At 44.3% G+C, this 17,697-nt stretch overlaps 1 protein-coding gene across 13 annotated transcripts in view; it reads right to left on the bottom strand.

The window, feature by feature from the left end:
* The window catches only part of R3hdm2 (R3H domain containing 2), a 124,151-nt gene extending 121,909 nt beyond the window's left edge, over positions 1 to 2,242 (bottom strand). For 3 of the 13 annotated variants that reach the window (XM_085683310.2, XM_085683320.2, XM_085683311.2), the window contains exon 1: positions 2,054 to 2,237. The gene's annotated coding sequence lies outside the window, so the exon portion shown is untranslated. Of the gene's footprint in view, positions 1 to 2,053 lie in introns of all 13 variants that reach the window. The other 10 variants (XM_085683316.2, XM_085683318.2, XM_085683313.2 and 7 more) reach the window with 9 other exon arrangements.
* Between the last annotated feature and the right edge of the window lie 15,455 nt (positions 2,243 to 17,697).

The raw sequence follows: 17,697 nt of genomic DNA, 5'->3' as shown, positions 1-17,697 counted from the left end.
ATGTCCCCGTTAGGGTCTCCTGAGGACAGGCAATGCAGTTTCATAAGGGAAAGATGACCCAAGAACACAAAAAAGTGCAGAGTCTCCGGGAACAAGTGTGCTAGAGTGATCTACCAATAACCAGGAGATAAGTATGCAAGTTACGGGAGACGGGGCTGAAGATCTAATGTCAGAGGCAGAGAGAAAGGTTTTAACAGTGCCCTGTTAAAATGGTTTTCATGGTGCACATATGTAATCCCAGTGCTCACGAGGATGAAAGACTGCTAAGAGTCTGAGACTGTGTCTCAAAACTAGTAGACAAAGCCTACAAGAAGCAGGTTTGACTCTTGAAACAGGACGCCTTTCCATTTAAAAAAAAAATTTAGACAGGGTACTCAAATTGTGTATGTATGTAGTGGAGGACAATCCTAAACTTCTAATTCTCCTGCCTCCACCTCCAGAGTGCAGGTACCACAGAAGAGCACACCATATGACCTTACACAATGCCGGGGAATGATGCCCAGGGCTTTGTGCATGCTAGGCAAGCACTCCACGAACTCCGCCAAAATCTGAGCCCAAGGCACACTGTTCTTATCACATTTATTTACTTATTTTTAGTGCTGCTGATTTGTTATTTCTGAGACAGAACCAAGGCTAGGTTTGAACTCAATCCTATACTCCTGTTTGGCCTCAAACTCAGGATCCCTGTTGCTGGGATTACAGGTCTATACCACTTCTACCAGCTTTAACTGGGCAAATTTTCGCCTTATTTTTGGTTTGGTCTGCTTATTCACACAGGGTCTCATGTACCCCAGGCTGACCTAAACTCTTTATGTAGACTAGGCTAACTCTGAACTCTTGATCTTCCAGTCTTCAGTTTCCAAACGGATGATTACGGGTCTGTGTCATCACAGCAGGCTTTATCTCATCAATTTTAATTTTAACCTGTGAAGCTCTGCAAATCACCTAGTGCACACAAAACAACTCGAATTGCAACCGTAGGTGCAGTCCTGGCTGTTCTAGAACTGGCTTTGTAGAGCAGGCTGGCCTTGAACTCAAGCATCCTCCTGCCTCTGCCCTGCCCGAATTTCAACTCCTAAAGTAACTTTTGCAGACTTTTCATCAGCCCTTCTGCTAAGGTTCTCTGTTCTAGAAATCACTGTGGAAAACAGCTACTGGTGACGAGAAATACATCTAACAAGAGAAGTGAAATAGCAGTAACTCGGGCCTTTCCACGTGCACTTCAACTTTTATCCCGATGTCCCAGTCCTGTGGGATGGGGCTTTACTTAAGTAAGGAAAAACGCATTTGGAAAAGGCGCCACATATGACTGACATGTCAATTTAACTATCTAAAGATACAATAAAATGCTAGGAATGTGTGATGTTAAGTGGTACATGTCACATCCCCCAGTCTTCAGGCTGCCTACAAACATCAGCTAGACTGTGACTCAAGTGCTTTGGGGCGGCGGACGTACAAGGCCAGTCCTTCAACTAGGATCTTAATTTTAAATTTTCCCACTTTTCTCTCTCCGGTTTTAGTGCAGTTTTTTGGGAGGGGGGAGGGTGACTGAGATTCAGTAAGTCATAATTATGCAAAACAATTCACTTCGAGTAAATCGGCTACTCGGCTCGTGGTGACAAACGTCGAAAACTGCTTAGCCCTACGAGAAAGCATGAGTTGGGAGCTCAGCACAGGCCCAACTTCTTCAAGCTGCAGGACATCTTCCAGCCATGTGCCAACTCCAAGCTGCGTCCAGTGACAAACTCCAACACCTCTAGGTCCCCTTCTGCGGGAGGCTCCGAGGCGAGCGGACACCCCAGAAACACTCGTTGCCCTCCGGCGCTGCCAAGGGCGCCGCGCTCCCCGGCCCTCGGCCCAGGCCACAGGTGGCGCCGCCCCCTCCCCGGAGCCCCGCGGCCCCCGCTTCGCGCGCTCGCACGCTCGCCGGCTCGCGCAGGCCGACCCTTCCCGGGGGCTGCGGCCCGGCCCCGCCACCCCCGGCCCGCCCGCCCGCCGCCCGCCACGCCCCCTGCCCGCGCGCCGCCCGCCCCCCGGCCGGAGGTGGCCTCACCTCACGGGGGCCAGAGCGGGGAGGGCGCCCGGTCTCCGCCCGCCGCCCGGGCCCACGGCCGCTCGGCTGCGGCTCGGCCCCGACGGCCGGCGGCGGCGGCGCGCTTCTGGGGGCGGGCTCTTCTCGGAGGGGGGGGTCTCCCCGGGGCCCGGGCGGGGAGGCAGGGGAGCGGGGCGGGGGAGGGGAAAGGGGCTCGGGAAGGAAGGGGGAGAGGGGAAGAGAAGGGGGCCCAAACCCGGAGAGGGAGAAAAGGGGGGAGGGGGAGAAGCAGAAGGGGAAGAAAGGCCCGGAGTCCGCCCCCCGCTGCGGCCTGCGCACTACGTCACCACGTCCGGCGTGGTCGTCAGCGCGTCCTGCGCTGCTCGCGTCCCTGCTTCCTGTGTGCGCCTCTCCGGGCCGGCGCACGCTCCCGCCGCGGGTGCCCGCTGCATGGCGCGCGCCGTGCCCTCAGGGCCTGAGGTCGCCCGCTGGAAACTTCGTGTGCGGTGCACGTGCACGGCCTTGTAATTAGGCTGGTAATTTGGGAGGTCTTGCTACGTAGCCTTAGGCTGGTCTCACTTTGTAGCCCTAAGCTTACTTCATTGTGTAGCCCAGGCTAGACTCTGACTCCACAGTCCTATTCCCTGGTATTTCTCACGCGAACCACCGCTATCCAGAACTGCAAGTCCTGCACCCAAAATAAAGCTCCTGTTTGTTTGGGTTTGGTGTGGGTTTTTCTAAGACAGTCTCTAAGTATCCTTGACTGTCTTGGCACTCACCGTGTCTGTCAAAAGTCACATTCTTAGACCTTCTCAAAGATTCAGTGCTTTAAGAAACAGCCATCTTAAATGTTTAGCCTCCCCCAAAGCGAGTGGTTGTGCTCACACTTCTTTAATGCCAACACTGGGTGGCAGATGCAGGCAGATCTCTGTGTTTAAGGCCAGCCTGCTCTACAAAGCGAGTTCCAGGACAGAGAGAGCCTGTCTCGAAACTAAACAAACAACAACAACAGCAAATTAATGAAAGAAAAAAAAAACTACCTCCCCTGTTTTGTCTATTCTAGGCAGAAACAGTCTACTCCTGACGATGTGTTGGTTTACTGAGCCTCAAGCAAGCAGTGTAGGGGCTGGAGGCTCTGCTCAGCAGTTAAGAGTACTTGTGGCTCATGAGGAGGTGGCTTTGCTTCCCAGCACCCACATGGCAACTCCAGCCTTCTGTAATTCCAGGTGCAGGGGTCATTTGGCCTTGGCAGACAAAAGGCACTCAGGTGATGTTCATAAATACGTAGAGGCAGAATACTCAGACAAATCTTTTTTAATATCTTAAATCAATGGGATTCTCCCATTGAATTGTTACAGTAACGATGGTGGGGAAAAACTACAGTCCACTGTAAGTGATCTTGTGTGTAAGTGCGCTGCGGAAACAAGAAAAGAGCAATTAGTTCTTAGAGTAAAAGACACTGATCAACTCTCCGAGAAACTGCAGGTGAAATTCCAGCTAGCCTTAAAAAATAAAAGGAGGGGGGCTGGAGAGATGGCTCAGTGGTCAAGAGCATTGCCTGCTCTTCCAAAGGTCCTGAGTTCAATTCCCAGCAACCACATGGTGGCTCACAACCATCTGTAATGAGGTCTGATGCCTCTTCTGGCCTGCAGACATACAGACAGACTATTGTATACATAATAAATAAATAGTAATATTAAAAAAATAAAAGGAGGATAAGGCAAACATGAGTGGATATATATATGTATGTATGTATATATTTTGTTTGTCGGATGGAAAAATGGAGGAGATTCAGCAAAATCACAGAGGTGTGAGGGTGCGAGGACCTCACTTTGCAAACTCCATTTTAAAGAAGGGCTTCATCTTAAGCCACATAATGGGCTGGGGGGTGGGCGATCTCAGCTCCAGAAACGTGCCGCCATAGTAGAAATTTGAACAGATGCCCTAAAAATGGCCAACTAAGAAGATAGGAAACAGGATCATAAAATTTAACAAGATCCAGATGTTCCTAGGAGGCATCCTGTCCTTGAAGACACCTTGTCAATAATTTATGACTTTGTTAGGTTTTGGCGCCCAAAAAACTGACCAATGGTTTCAAAAACTACCTTCTTGTCCAATCACAAGATGACAGGACATGAACTCCCCTGATTACGGCGTTTCCCCTTTAAAAGTTCCACACTTTTAAAGGGTACACTTTTAAAGGGTACCACACTTTCTGTCCCCACCATACTGGGGTGCTGGAAAGGTGTTGGTCCAAACTTAAGTTTGAATATTATTTAAAAACCCTCATGTATTTTTACATTGGAAATCCTGCTCCATGAATTCATTTGGGGACCAGAAATTTGGTCAGAGCAAGGGGCGGGGTGAGGGTTCTTTGCAGGATTAGGCACAGAAATCTGTGCATGCTGGACAAGGACTCTACCGCTGCGCTATAGCCCTAGCTCCTCAAAGAGGCAGGCAACTTCTCTTTCCTTCAAAGCTCGTCAAGTTCAGGTTTTCAAGTGGATGGCAGGATCGCTGCTGGCCAGGACATGTAGAATGTACACCTTTCTGTGTCTGATATCTCTGATGTCCTCAGGACAATACGTACAATTAGCACATCTCTTTTCCAGATGTGGAAGCCTGAGGCATGGTCATTCAAAGACCCAGAGAGTAACTCACAGTCCCAGATTGCAAACCGAGTCTGTCTTTACCAGCAAGACTGACTGACGCTGCTCCTGGGAATGGTGGCACTTACTTATAATCCCAGGACTCAAAAGACAAGGCAGAATGGAGGGGGGTGCAACTTTAAACCCCTGTACTCCAGAGACAGGCAACCTGGACTACAGAGTATGGCACGAATTCTAATTGGTCTTAATAAATAAAACCCAGAGTCAGATATTCAGGGGTGAAAGCCGCAGGGTCAGAGAAACAGTGTGGACAGCTGCTAGAGAGACCTTTCACCTCTGCCAGTGCTCAGACGGAAAGAGTGATCCTGTAATCAATTAGCATGCTCGGACTGCATCCTGTCCTCAGACTGTCTCCTTGGAATGAGTGAGTCTCCACCAAACCTCAAACTGCACTGTGTTCCTTTCTCCTCCCACCTTATATTCCTCTCTCCACTCATCATATCATTCCTGTCTCCACACCCCTAGTACTGGGATTAGAGGATGGGATCCGTTTTGTGAGAGTTCTATTTCTCTCTTAGACAAACTCAATCTCCCATAGCCCAGGGGGCCTTGAACTCACAGAGATTTACTACCGTTCCCTGGCCTCTAGCTCCACAATCTGATTTTCAGGCAAGCTTTATTTGTTAAAACACACACACACAAAAATCACTACACAGAGCAAGTTTCAGGACAGTCAGAGCTATTCAAAGAAACCTGGGGTGGGGAGAGGGGCAGACGACAGATTGAAGCCAGCCTGGTTGATATAGCAAATTCCAGGAAAGCCCGAGCTACAAAGAGAGGCCCTGTCTCAAGAATGAACAAATGGCCAGGCTGTGGCGGTGCAAGCCTTTAATCCCAGCACTCAGGTGGCAGAGGCAGCCAATCTCTGTGAGTTCAAGGCCAGCCTGGTCTACACAGTGAGTTCTAGGACTCTAGGACAGTCTCCAAAGATATGCAGAGAAACCCTGTCTTGAAAAACTAAAAATATGGGGACTGGAGAGATGGCTCAGTGGCTAAGAGCACTGGCTGCTCTTCCAGAGGTCCTGAGTTCAATTCCCAGCAACCACATGGTGGTTCACAACCATTTGTAATGAGATCTGGTGCCCTCTTCTAGTATGCAGACACACATGCTGTATAATAAATAAATAAATCTTTAAAAAAAAGAAAAGAAAAGAAAAAGAAAAACCAAAAATAAAACAAGCAAGCAAGAAAGCAAGCAAGAAAAAAAGATATAATTGGAAAGCTAGGCATCGTAGTTTAACTATTAAGGAGGCTGTGGACACATAGTATTGCTAAAACCCAGAAGCTCAATGGTGGTCAACATAGCAATAATTGAGTATTCAAAATAGCAGGAAGTAAAACTAAAAGTCAGGTGTAGCAGTGCAAGTCATAATCGCAGCACTTCGGAGGTGGAGGTAGTGGGATCCAGATCACGGTCATTCTCAATTACATAGTGAGTTTGAGGCCAGGAGGTAACAGCTAAATTTGGACAATTGCAGAATGTAATCTGTTACATTCTATGCCTATGATTTACCTATTCCTCAGGACAATAGGCATGGTCATACTATCTATTTTATAGATGGAGACATCTAAGGCACAATAATCTAACCGAAGTACCAGATATAATACTGAAGAAAAAGAAGCTGAAGATGGGGGCGGGGTGGGGGGGAGAAGGAAGAGGAGGCACTCTTAAGTTTGACAAGAGAAAACAAAACAAAACAAAAAAATGAGGCCAGACACTATGACTCACACCTGTAATCCCAGCACTCAGGAGGTAGAAGCAGGAAGATTTAGAGTTCAAGTTCAACCCTGGCTACGTAGTAAGAGCCTGCTTCAAAATCCAAGGGTTGGGGACATAGCACACCAAGTAAGTGCTTGCCTAGCATAAACATTAAAGTAAAAATGTGAGCGACCAGAACCTGCAGGCTGGAAGGCAGGACTGTTAAAGGATACAGGTTTTCTCTTCCAGGTAATAAGCATGTCCCTGCAGGAGGGAGCTCAGCTGTGGAGCATTTGCCTACCAGGCACCAAAAGAAAATGTTTAGAGACAATGGTTGCGCAATGGTCGTGACCCCCCCAAAATATTTTAAAAACCCACTAACTTTATAATAGAGTCCTTTCTGTGGTGTATCTTCATAAAACTTGTGTTTTTATCTGTTTGGGAGTTTCAGTGGGAGAGGTGGTTGAGGCAGGGTCTCACCATAAGGACCTGAAGCTCGCATCCTTCTCTCTGAACCACCCAAGGACTGGAGCATGCCAGTATGTTGACATCTGGATAAAAGTGCCACATCTGGATAAAAGTGTTTTATTATTTTATTATTTATTATTATTAAAAAGAGCTTTATTATTTTTCAGAGGGGGTGTTACTAGGAATTGGCCCTGCATGTTAGGCAAATGCTTTGACCATTGAGTTCTAAAACCCTTTTAAACTTTTTCTTTTGGAGAATAAAAATAGAGAAAAAGAGGGTCTCACTACTATCTGGCTAGCCTTGAATGCCCTGTGTACACCAGGTTAGCTGTAACTCTGCCTGCCTCTGCCTCTTGAGTGCTGGGATTAAAGGTGTGCACCCTAGCTGCCTGACTCCCACAGTCCACTGTGAGGCTGGTATTTTTATTTTTTGTGAGTGAAGTTATAAATTATGTGTGGTTGCTCTTGACTATTGTGGTGCTCTCAGTGATAATGGCCCCCATAGGGTCATGTATTTGAATGCTTGATGCCCCATCAGTGGAACTAATTGAGAAGGATTAGGAGGTGTGGCTTTGTGGGAAGAGGTGTGTCACTGTGGGTGAGTTCATACCACTCAGCTAGCTCTATCTCTCTCTCTCTATAGCTCATTCACTGGTGTTGACTGAGGTTTTGGTCTTCATTAGTTATAAACTGATTGGCCCATTAGCTCAGGCTTCTTATTAACTCTTATAACTTATATAGCCCATTACTAGCCCATTACTCTTATCTGGGTTAGCCATGTGGCTCAGTACCTTATTCAGCGGGGCAGTCACATCTTGCTTGCTCTGTGGATGGGTCACAACAACTGCAGACCAAGCTTTCCTCTTCCCAGAGTCCTCTGTTCTCATTGACCTGCTTCTACTTCCTGTCTGGTTGTCCCTCCTATACTTCCTGCCTGGCTACTGGCCAATTAGCCTTTATTTAAAATATATTTGACAGAATACAGACCATTCTCCCACACCACGCTGGTGGATCAAGACGTAAGCTTTCAGCTATTGCTTTCCACCATGATGATGATGGACTCACTCGCGACGGTGATGGACTCTACTGTTATTCTTTCCACTGCAGCTGGAGACGTTTCTCTGTCCCATGAGGTCCTACTAGACCAGTTTCTCTCCTGTCCGCTGGTCCCCACAGCTGCTTATAAAATAATCATTCTGAGACTTAATATTGCAATTGCTTAGCTCATGGGTCAGGCTTCTTACCGGCTAGCTCTACATATAAATTAATCCATTTCTAATGATCTGTGTATTGCCGTGTACCCTGTGGCTTACCAGTAAAGCTCTGGCGTCTTATTCCTCTGGTGACTGTTGGTGTCTCCCTGACTTCTCCTTCTTTCTCCCTGTCTCTGCTTGGCTTTTCTGCCTAGGCATTTTCTGCCCTGCCATAGGCCAAAGAAGTCTCTTTATTAACCAATTGTAATAAAAATAGATTCACAGCATAGAGAAGGGAATCCCATGTCGTCTCCCCTTTTTAGTCTAATTAAAAAGGAACTTTTTAACTTTAACATAGTAAAATTACATGTAATGAAACAGTTATCAAGGAAGAATTACAGTTACAATATTTAGTCTATTTGTACTTGAGAAAAATTAGAGAAAATCCTCTATCATCTATTTTATCTTTGTGGGTCTAAAGTTTCATATCTAATTTATTTTTATCATAACTAAGGAAAACTATAATTCTAACTATCTAGTCTTCAATTCTATCAAAGCCCCAGAAGAATATAATATTACCTGAGTAACTGGGAAGTTCATTGCAAGCAACTTCCAAAACTCTAGAAATGACAGAAATATCTTGCTGTAGCAAATAATAATATTTTGTTATTTATATATTATTATTTATCATTTATACTTATATAAATATTGTTACATAATATTTATAAAATAATATAAAATAATAAGTACCCATAATAATAAAATTTTCTGGGTACTTATTTACTATTATTTCATTATAATAGTAAATATTCTGGGTATTTATTATTTTATTATTTGCTACAGCCAGATAAAACAATTAGTAACATAAAATGAATAATAAAAAGGTAGAGGCAGAAATTGGGGTTCAACCTGAAAACCAAAAAAGCAAAGCAATCAAGCCACTAGAGAAGTCTTACCTCTACCAAGACTAACCAGACTAAGTAGTCTGAGCAGAATAAACAGACCAAGCCGCTTTCTCCTCACATCTCATATTCCCTCTAGGTCTGGGATTGAAGGTGTGACTCCCTAGTACTAGAATGAGAAGTGTGAGCCACCACCACATGGATTTGTTTCAGCATTGATCTTGTGTAGCCCAGAGTAGCCTTTACCTCACAGAGATCCATCTGCCTCTGTCTCCCAAATCCTGGGATTAAAAGTGTGTGCCACCACTACCTGACCTCTAGGTCTTTAGACAAGCTTTATTTATTAAAACATAAATAATAAAAAATAAACAAATAAAATATCACTACATCTGGTTGTCTGGACAGTCACCCAAAGTTCTTCTATAACACTGGAGTATCTATCTTCCATCTATAGGCCTAGAGTGTCTGGCAGATATCTCAGTGAAGCAGGAAATTTGAAGGACTGTCCTGCCTTGCTTTTGGCAAGTTCAGCAGTCATGTTCCTGTGGATCCTGCATGTCCAATTTATACAGCATATTGTCCAGCAGTCCAGGCAAGAGCAGTTTCTTGCTCAAATGGCTAGCCTTGCCACATTGAAAACAAACTCCAAGCCGGGATATGGTGGTACACACCTTTAATTCTAACACTTGGGAGGCAAAGACAGTTGGATCTCTATGAGTTCAAGGCCAGCCTGGTCTACAGAGTAAGTTTCAGGATAGACTCCAAAGCTACAGAGAAACAGAGAAACCCTGTCTCGAAAAACAAAACAAAACAAAAAAAAAAAAAAAAAGAAAAAGAAAAAGGAACGAAAGAAAGAAAGAAAGAAAGAAAGAAAGAAAGAAAGAGAAAAAGCAAACTCCACAAGGTGCTTCTCTGATGCTCATCATCCTCTTGAAGTAATTGGTGCTGTCAGGAGCAGATGTGTCTCACTGTCGAGAAAAGCCTAAGTTCTTCTTTTTTTTATAATTTATTTTTATTTCATTTGCTTTTTTTTTTTTTTTGCTACATGTGTGCCCGTGTAAGGATGTCAGATCTTGGAGTTACAGACAGTTGTGAACTGCCTTGTGGGTGCTAGGACTTGAACCCAGGTCCTCTGGAAGAGCAGTCAGTGCTCTTAACCACTGAGCCATCTCTCACCTAAGTTCTTAAAATATTTTAAATACCATATTCTGTAGGTCTTTGGGGTGTTTGAAGATTACTTATCTATTTGAAATATATCTCTGCGTATCTAGAAAACCTAACTAACATGACTATAAGTTTGACTATTATATTTGACTATTAATCTGTATTTCTTAACTATACATTACATTTTTAATGAGCTGCTTAAACATAATACATTAAACAAGAGTAGAAATACACATGTAACAGGCAAATCTTTGTGAGTTTGAGGCCAGTCTGGTCTATAAGAGCTAGTTCCAGGACAGAATCCAAAGCTACAGAAAAATCCTGTCTCCAAAAAAACCAAAAAAAAAAAAAAAACCAAAAAACCAAAAACCAAAATAAAACCTTGACTTTAAATTTGTATAAATAAACCAAAATCCATAGTGTAAAGTATTTTGAAAATAACAGTTGTTTCTTGGATTAGATTTAATAATCTAGCCGGCTGGTGGTGGAGCACACCTTTAATCCCAGCACTCGGGAGGCAGAGGCAGGTGGATCTCTGTGAGTTTGAGGTCAGCCTGGTCTACAAGAGCTAGTTCCAGGACAGGCTCCAAAGCCACAGAGAAACCTTGTCTCAGGAAAAAAAAAAATCTACCTTTTACCACTGCTATATCATATCCCCCTTTTTTCTTTTCCTTTTTTCTTTCTTTTTTTTTTTTTTTTAGGTTTTTTTGAGACATGGTTCCTCTGTGTAACAGCCCTAGCTGTCCTGGAACTAGCCTCAAACTCACAGAGATCCACCTACCTCTGCTTCCTGAGTACTGGGATTAAAGGCCGGGCCCCCACTATCCAACCTCCCTTTTTTCTTTAGAAAGAGATTGACTATGACCATTAACCATTTGTAACCAACCCCCTTTAAATGAAAACAAACATTTATAACTAATATTTTGGGAATTTGGGCATAGTTTTCTATACTACTTCCTGCTGATTAGGCATGCCGGTAAATTTAGAATTCTATTTAAATCTTGGCTGTAGTAATCTGTGAGGCTGCATAGCCTCAGCCAGTAGCCTGGAAGCTGTTCTGGATGTTGGATCACCTGGGCCATCGCTCCCATTGGAGACCTCTCAGGGGTTCTTACTTGATCAAACCTTATTAGCCTAGAAGGAATTTGTAGCTTCCCATCTTCTGTGGAAACAAAAGCAGAACCTCTTTTCCAAAGCAACACATCCTGAGACCAAAATTTTGAAGTGAAGATACCTTTATGTTGGTTTAGCTGAGCAGCTCCCACGATCAAATGTCTCTCAATAGTTAGCTCATTAGCAGTCAAAAAATTCAAAGAAAACACAATAGTTTACATAATCCAGACTCTATGTATTTTCTATGTTTATGTGGCTTATTATAATTTTTATTATTCTATTTCTAAGGGTCTTTATTGTATTATCTTTAGGGTTTTTTTTTGATCTGTGACTGTCTCTATCCTTTTTCCCCATCTCTCTCAAGCCAAGCACATTTATTAAATACAATGTGACCCATTTAGAGGGTTTTCTTTTTTTTCTGAATCTATCTTTATTGTGTATCTATAATCATTTTCTGACCAGGAGAATTTTTAAAATGCTAAGCAGGTGTGGTTATGATCAGTGTGGCAGCTTTGGCTGTTGGCTCTGCCCTGTTCACCACCAACTCTGGGAGCCATGCTCACCACCCGAACCCTGGGAAGCTGCGGGAACATGTCACCACCAAGCTGCTTGTAGCATGCTGCCCATAAACCTTTTTTACTTTATGAGTAAAAGCTAAATCCACCATGCAGCACACCACGCGGCTTGGAGATGCGAGAATCCATCACAGTGCCCCGCGCCCTTATTTTTTTTTTTTAACTTTCTCAGGTCTTATGTGGAAACTCGAGTGCCCCACGCTACACCAAATGCAGCCGGAGACTTTTCTGTGTCCCGCCTGGTCCCACCGGACCAGTTTCTCTCCCACCCACCAGTCCCTGAAGCTGCTTATAAAATAAATCATTCTGGGCTTAATATTAATTATAATTACTTGAGCGGTGGCTCAGGCTTCTTACTAACTAGCTCTACATATAATTAACCCATTTCTAATAATCTGTGCATCAGCCCATACCCCATAGCTTGACCTAGGCAATGCTCTGGCCTCTTCCTCCTCCAGTGGCTGCTGGCATCTCCTCACCTCTGTCTTCTTCCTCCCTGTCTCTCTGCTTGGAATTGCTGCCTGGCTACCTTCTGCCATCTGCCAAAGCAGCATCTTTATTAACCAATGGTAATAAAGCATATTCACAGCCTACAGAGGGGCATTCCACATCACTCTAGTCCTCTGAAATGGTAAGCCCACAAATTAAACACTTTCTTTTATAAGTTGCCTTGGTCATGGTGTTTTATCACAGGACTGGAAATGTAACTGAGACCCCTGTGACCCGAGCACTTGGAAGATGAAGGTAGGAAGATCAGGAGCTCAAGGTCCTCCTCAGCTACATAGTAAGCTCCAGGCTAGCCTGGGAAACATGAGACCTCTTAAAAAAATTTAATTAAAAAAATGTTGCCAATCATGGGAGTCTGTGAGTTCCAGGCCATCCTGATCTACATTGAGAGTTCCAGGAAGGCCAGGGCTACACACTGAGACTCAGTCCCATAAGTAAGTAAATAAATGAATAAATAAATAAATATGTATACTAGAAACTAGCACATCTCCTACTACAAGCCTAACATCAAGAAGAAGAAGAAGGAGAAGAAGGAGGAGGAGGAAGAGGAAGAGGAAGAGGAAGAAGAAGAAGAGGAAGAAGCAGTAGCAGCATGTGTGGGCACTGTAGAAGAAAGCCATATTCACTCAAGGAGACTTGGGTGTAATTGCTAGAAAACAGCCTGGATCATGCTATGTACAAGCCTAATAAACGTATTTTAGCCAGACAGTGGTGGTGCACGCCTTTAATCCTAGCACTCGGGAGGTAGAGGCAGATGAATTTCTGTGAGTTTGAGGCCAAACCGGTCTACAGAACTAATTCAAAGACAGGCAGGCTCTCAAAAAAAAAAAAAGCATATTTTAAATGTCAGTGTTACAAATACAAACTGGGGGCTGGTCTAGGAAAGTAACAGTGATCAGCAGAGGTGACTCACTGGTGACTACAGATGGCAATTAGGAGTATGACATGTGGGAAAGAAGCAATCTGATTGGCAAATGCTGGCAGAGTTTCATCACCACGGGTAAGATAAGGGGACTCTGGCCCACAAGCAATCTATGTGTCAGGAAGAATGCAAGTTTTAATTAAACTTTTACTGTTAGTCAGCCACTGTTGTAAATGCTTCATGAAATTACTGACTAGGCTCCTCACATAGACCAGGCTAGCCTCCAGCTCATCCTTGAACTTCTGATCCTCATGCATCCAACTCTCAGATACTGGGACTACAAGCAGACACCACCATGTCCAGCGTGTGTGATGCTGGGTATCAAACCCAAGAATTCATGCATGCCGGACAGGCACAATACCAACCGAACTAGGTGCCTAACCCTCAGATACTTAAGTCACATCTATGCCAAATAAAAATGCTGGTGAGATTTGTTTTGTCCATCAGCAGATGAACAGATAATGAAAATAATGATACATCTTTAAAATGAAACACTATTCACCTCTAAAAAAAAATTGAAATTAAAGCCAGGCAGTGATGGCGCATGCCTTTAATCCCAGCACTCAGGAGGCAGAGGCAGGCGAATCTTTGTAAGTTCGAGGCCAGCCTGATCTACAAGAGCTAGTTCCAGGACAAGCTCCAAAGCTACAGAGAAACCCTGTCTCGAAAAAAAAAAATGAAATTATAAAATCTACAGAGAATGTGTAGATTTAGACTGTATAATATTAAGCAAGGTCATATAATTTCAGAAAAGAAAAAACTGTGTTCACTTTCATATGGGGTTTCCAGCTTATTATAAACATGCATATATGTAAACAAATGTACATGTGGATACAGTGTAACATATAGAAAGGAAAACAAGAAAGGGTAAAAAATCAGGTGATGAGAAAGACCTAAAAGCAAGGTAATGAACTCATGAAAAAGATATAAAGCTAATTGTTTATCTAGTTTTAATGCTGACATAAATTTTTTGGAGGGGTTGGCACTGCGTAAGTATATAAATATGTATTTGAGAATAAAAATATAAAATCCAGTGCGGCGCTTCACAGCTTCAGAATTCTGTATAGAAGTTCACTGAATGCATGAAATCTCATCAACGCAGCTACCTGAACAGTGATGACACCAATTGTCACACTCACGTGGAAGTGCAAAAGCTCTCAGGGCCTCCACCCTAGAAAAAGAGTTACAGGCAAGTGGGGCACGCTGAGGTAGGGAAAGTTCCCCCCAATTGGTTAGCCCACACCAATGGTCTGTCCCTGAACATATACATATAGGTTACAGGTAACATTAACATTGTATGTACTGAGATGGTTGTATTTATGCACTTAGGAGTGTATGTGGTGGTATGGTGGCTCACATCTCTAACCCTAGCACTTAGGAGGCAGAGACAGGTGGATCAAGGCCAGCCTGGTCTAAACAGTGAGTTCCAGGGCAGCCAGGGCTACACAGAGAGACCCTATCTTGAAAAAACAAAAAGAGAGAGAGAGAAAGAGGGATGTATATATAGATTTTGCATTTGATCAATTCTGATGCGTGATGATTTTATTTGTAAGTTTATTATAGTAAAATTTTAATAATATTTTTAAAGAATCATAAATGACCTTACTTTAGTTCATGTCAATCTCAGCTGCCAAATAATTTTTTTTTTAAAGGCGTAGATTACAGCATTCTTGGAGTTCTTACTGGTCATTCTCCTCACTTTTTAGGAATAAATCAAAGAAAGAGAGGTGAAGTAACTAGCTCAGATTCGGGCCTAGTCCAAGGAAGCGATCGGTGGGATGTTTCAGTGCTAGGCCTCTTTACCAGCAAGTGTAAATTCCCAGGTTCAAGCCCCAGCCCTTCCAGACTTTTTCTTGTAAAACCACCTAGTTTAAAAAGGCTACTCCAGCCTCCAGCCTCCAGCCTCGTCGGGTAAATTCCCCTGGTGGAAACTGAATTCCTTCCTTGGGGACTCGCTACTTGGGACTCTCAGAGGACAGAGGTGAGAATTCCGAGAAATCTCAAAAGTTCTTTTCTGAGGTAGAACTCATTGCAAAAGGTGAGAAAATCCAGATCTCAGGTCCCTTCCCGCCGTCAGTCTTGCCCCGGAGGACACAGGCAGCTGGAGGGGCAACCAAGCTGTGCCTGTTCGCAGTTGCTGACCTGGTCGAGTCGCGTGCAACAGTGGCTTTCAGGCCACATATTGTCCTGGTGACATCATTTTTCAAAGCAGCAGTTGGCTCCATTTTGAGTGCAAATGCAGAGTCAGGATGACCCTGCAACTCATTTGTGAATGTAGGCACCATCACCTGTCCTACACAAACCAGGAGGCACAGACTCATGAATTATTCCTACAAGTAAAACAGGCATGCCTGCATCCTCATAGAAATTGACTGGAAACATTCAAGCACATGGGCATATTAAAACCATTAGAAGGGGGCTGGAAAGATGGCTCAGCGGTTAAAAGCACTGACTGCTCTTTCAGAAGATCCAAGTTTGATTCCCAGCACCCACATGGTAGCTCATCCACATGGCTGTAACTCCAGTCCCAGAGGAATCTGACGCCCTCTCTGACTTCCACAAGTACTGCACACATGTGGTCCACAGATATATATGCAAACAAAACACCCAGAGACAAAAATAAAAAATAAAGCCGGGTGGTGGTGGTGCACGCATTTAATCCCAGCACTCGGGAGGCAGAGGCAGGAGGATCTCTGTGAGTTCAAGGCCAGCCTGGTCTACAAGAGCTAGTTCCAGGACAGTTAGGGCTGTTACACAGAGAAACCCTGTCTCAAAAAACCAAAAATAAAATAAAAAATAAAATAAAATAAAAAAAATAAAACAAGCCAGGCATGATTGCATACAACTTTACTCCCATGGACGTAGTGGATTCCAGGACAGCCAGGGCTACATAGTGAGACCCTGTCTCAAAAAAAACAAATGAAACAAAACAAAACCATTGGAGGGTCAGCAAGATGGTTTAGTGCATAAAGATACTTGTTTCCAAGACTGATGGCCAGTGTTGGATCCTTGGTACCCACACGGTAGATGGAAAGAGACAGCTTCTATAAGTTGTTTACAATCTTTACACAATTCCTGTGTGCTAAGGACACACACACACACAGAGGCACACAGTAGACAAATTGTTCTAAAAAGTTTTAAGTCGAAAGAGCAGGTCCATAAATTGAATGAACGTACCAGACTGAGGGAGAAGGGTACAGTCTCCACACCTCCACACCCACACTCCCACAGACCCACAGACCCACAAAAGGAACGGCACCTAACACTGTGATGGGTGGCCTCAAAGGCTTGTCGTCTGGCCGACTACCAGGCACATGCATCAAGGGACCAATACGCAGAGAATATCCGCTCCACACAGGCCCCATTGGTTGATGCAACTTACTTTTGAGGCCATCCTTCTGTCCATATTTCCATCCACCCACTTTTTGAGATAAGTGCTGCGCCTTGCTTTCCTGCGATATGGTGTCTTCTAGCTCAGCCCCGAGGCTCTGCTGGTCTCCAGCAGCTCCTTCGCTGAGTTATTAATATCTAGCCACCCACAGTGACTTGTCAGCTCTTGGCCTCTGTCTTCAATAGGGTGTTCAGAAGAAACTGTTGATTACTAACAGTCACGGGTGCTCTCATGGGAAAAAACTAGGACTGCTTGGTAAACTGTAGCCAACGAAACTGGCATCGCTTGCAGATTTGTTGCTTTTTAATGATTCTGACATGCTGACCTATGTTTCTGACACAGCGTGTGAGCGACGTCTGGTTTTGGACATTTCTTTTCTCTCCCACGTCCTTAGCTTTCAGATGATAACTTTGACTCAGTGGACAAAATCCAATCAGAACTAACAAAGAAGGTTGGGCAGACAAGAAGGAAAGATGGGGACCGGTGGACTTTAGGAAGTAGAGAAGGGCCAGGCATTGGTGGTGCACACCTTTAATCTGAGCACTTGGGAAGCGGAGGCAGCCTGGTTCCAGGGCTGCACAGGGAAGGAAGGGGAGGAAGAAGAGGAGGAAAAGGAGGAAGAGGAGGAGAAGAATAAAACTCAGAAGTATTTCTGCTATGTGTGTGTGTGTGTGTTTCTTTTAAGAGTTACCCTTTCAGCCAGGTATGCTGGCACACACCTTTCCTTTCAGCACTAGGAAGACAGAGGCAGGAGTATCATTGTGAGTTCAAGGCCAGCAGGGTCCACATAGCCAGTTCCAGGCCAGCCAGGGCTATATCATGAGATCCTGTCTCAAAGACAAACAATCAAAAAGAGTCACCCTTTTAGGGATGGAATGATTGCTCAGTGGTTAAGAGCACTGACTGCTCTTCCAGAGGACCAGGGTTCAATTCCCAGCACCACACGGTGGTTCATGACCATCTGTTACTCCAGTTCCAGGGGATCAGATGCCCTTTTCTGTCCTCCACAGGCACCAGGCATATACATGGTGCACAGACATACAAGTAGGCAAAACATGCACG

This window comes from Myodes glareolus, chromosome 26 (genome assembly GCF_982192425.1).
Source record: "Myodes glareolus chromosome 26, mMyoGla1.1, whole genome shotgun sequence".
In the NCBI taxonomy this organism is placed as follows: domain Eukaryota; kingdom Metazoa; phylum Chordata; class Mammalia; order Rodentia; family Cricetidae; genus Myodes; species Myodes glareolus.
This window is presented reverse-complemented; position numbering and strand designations above follow the sequence as displayed.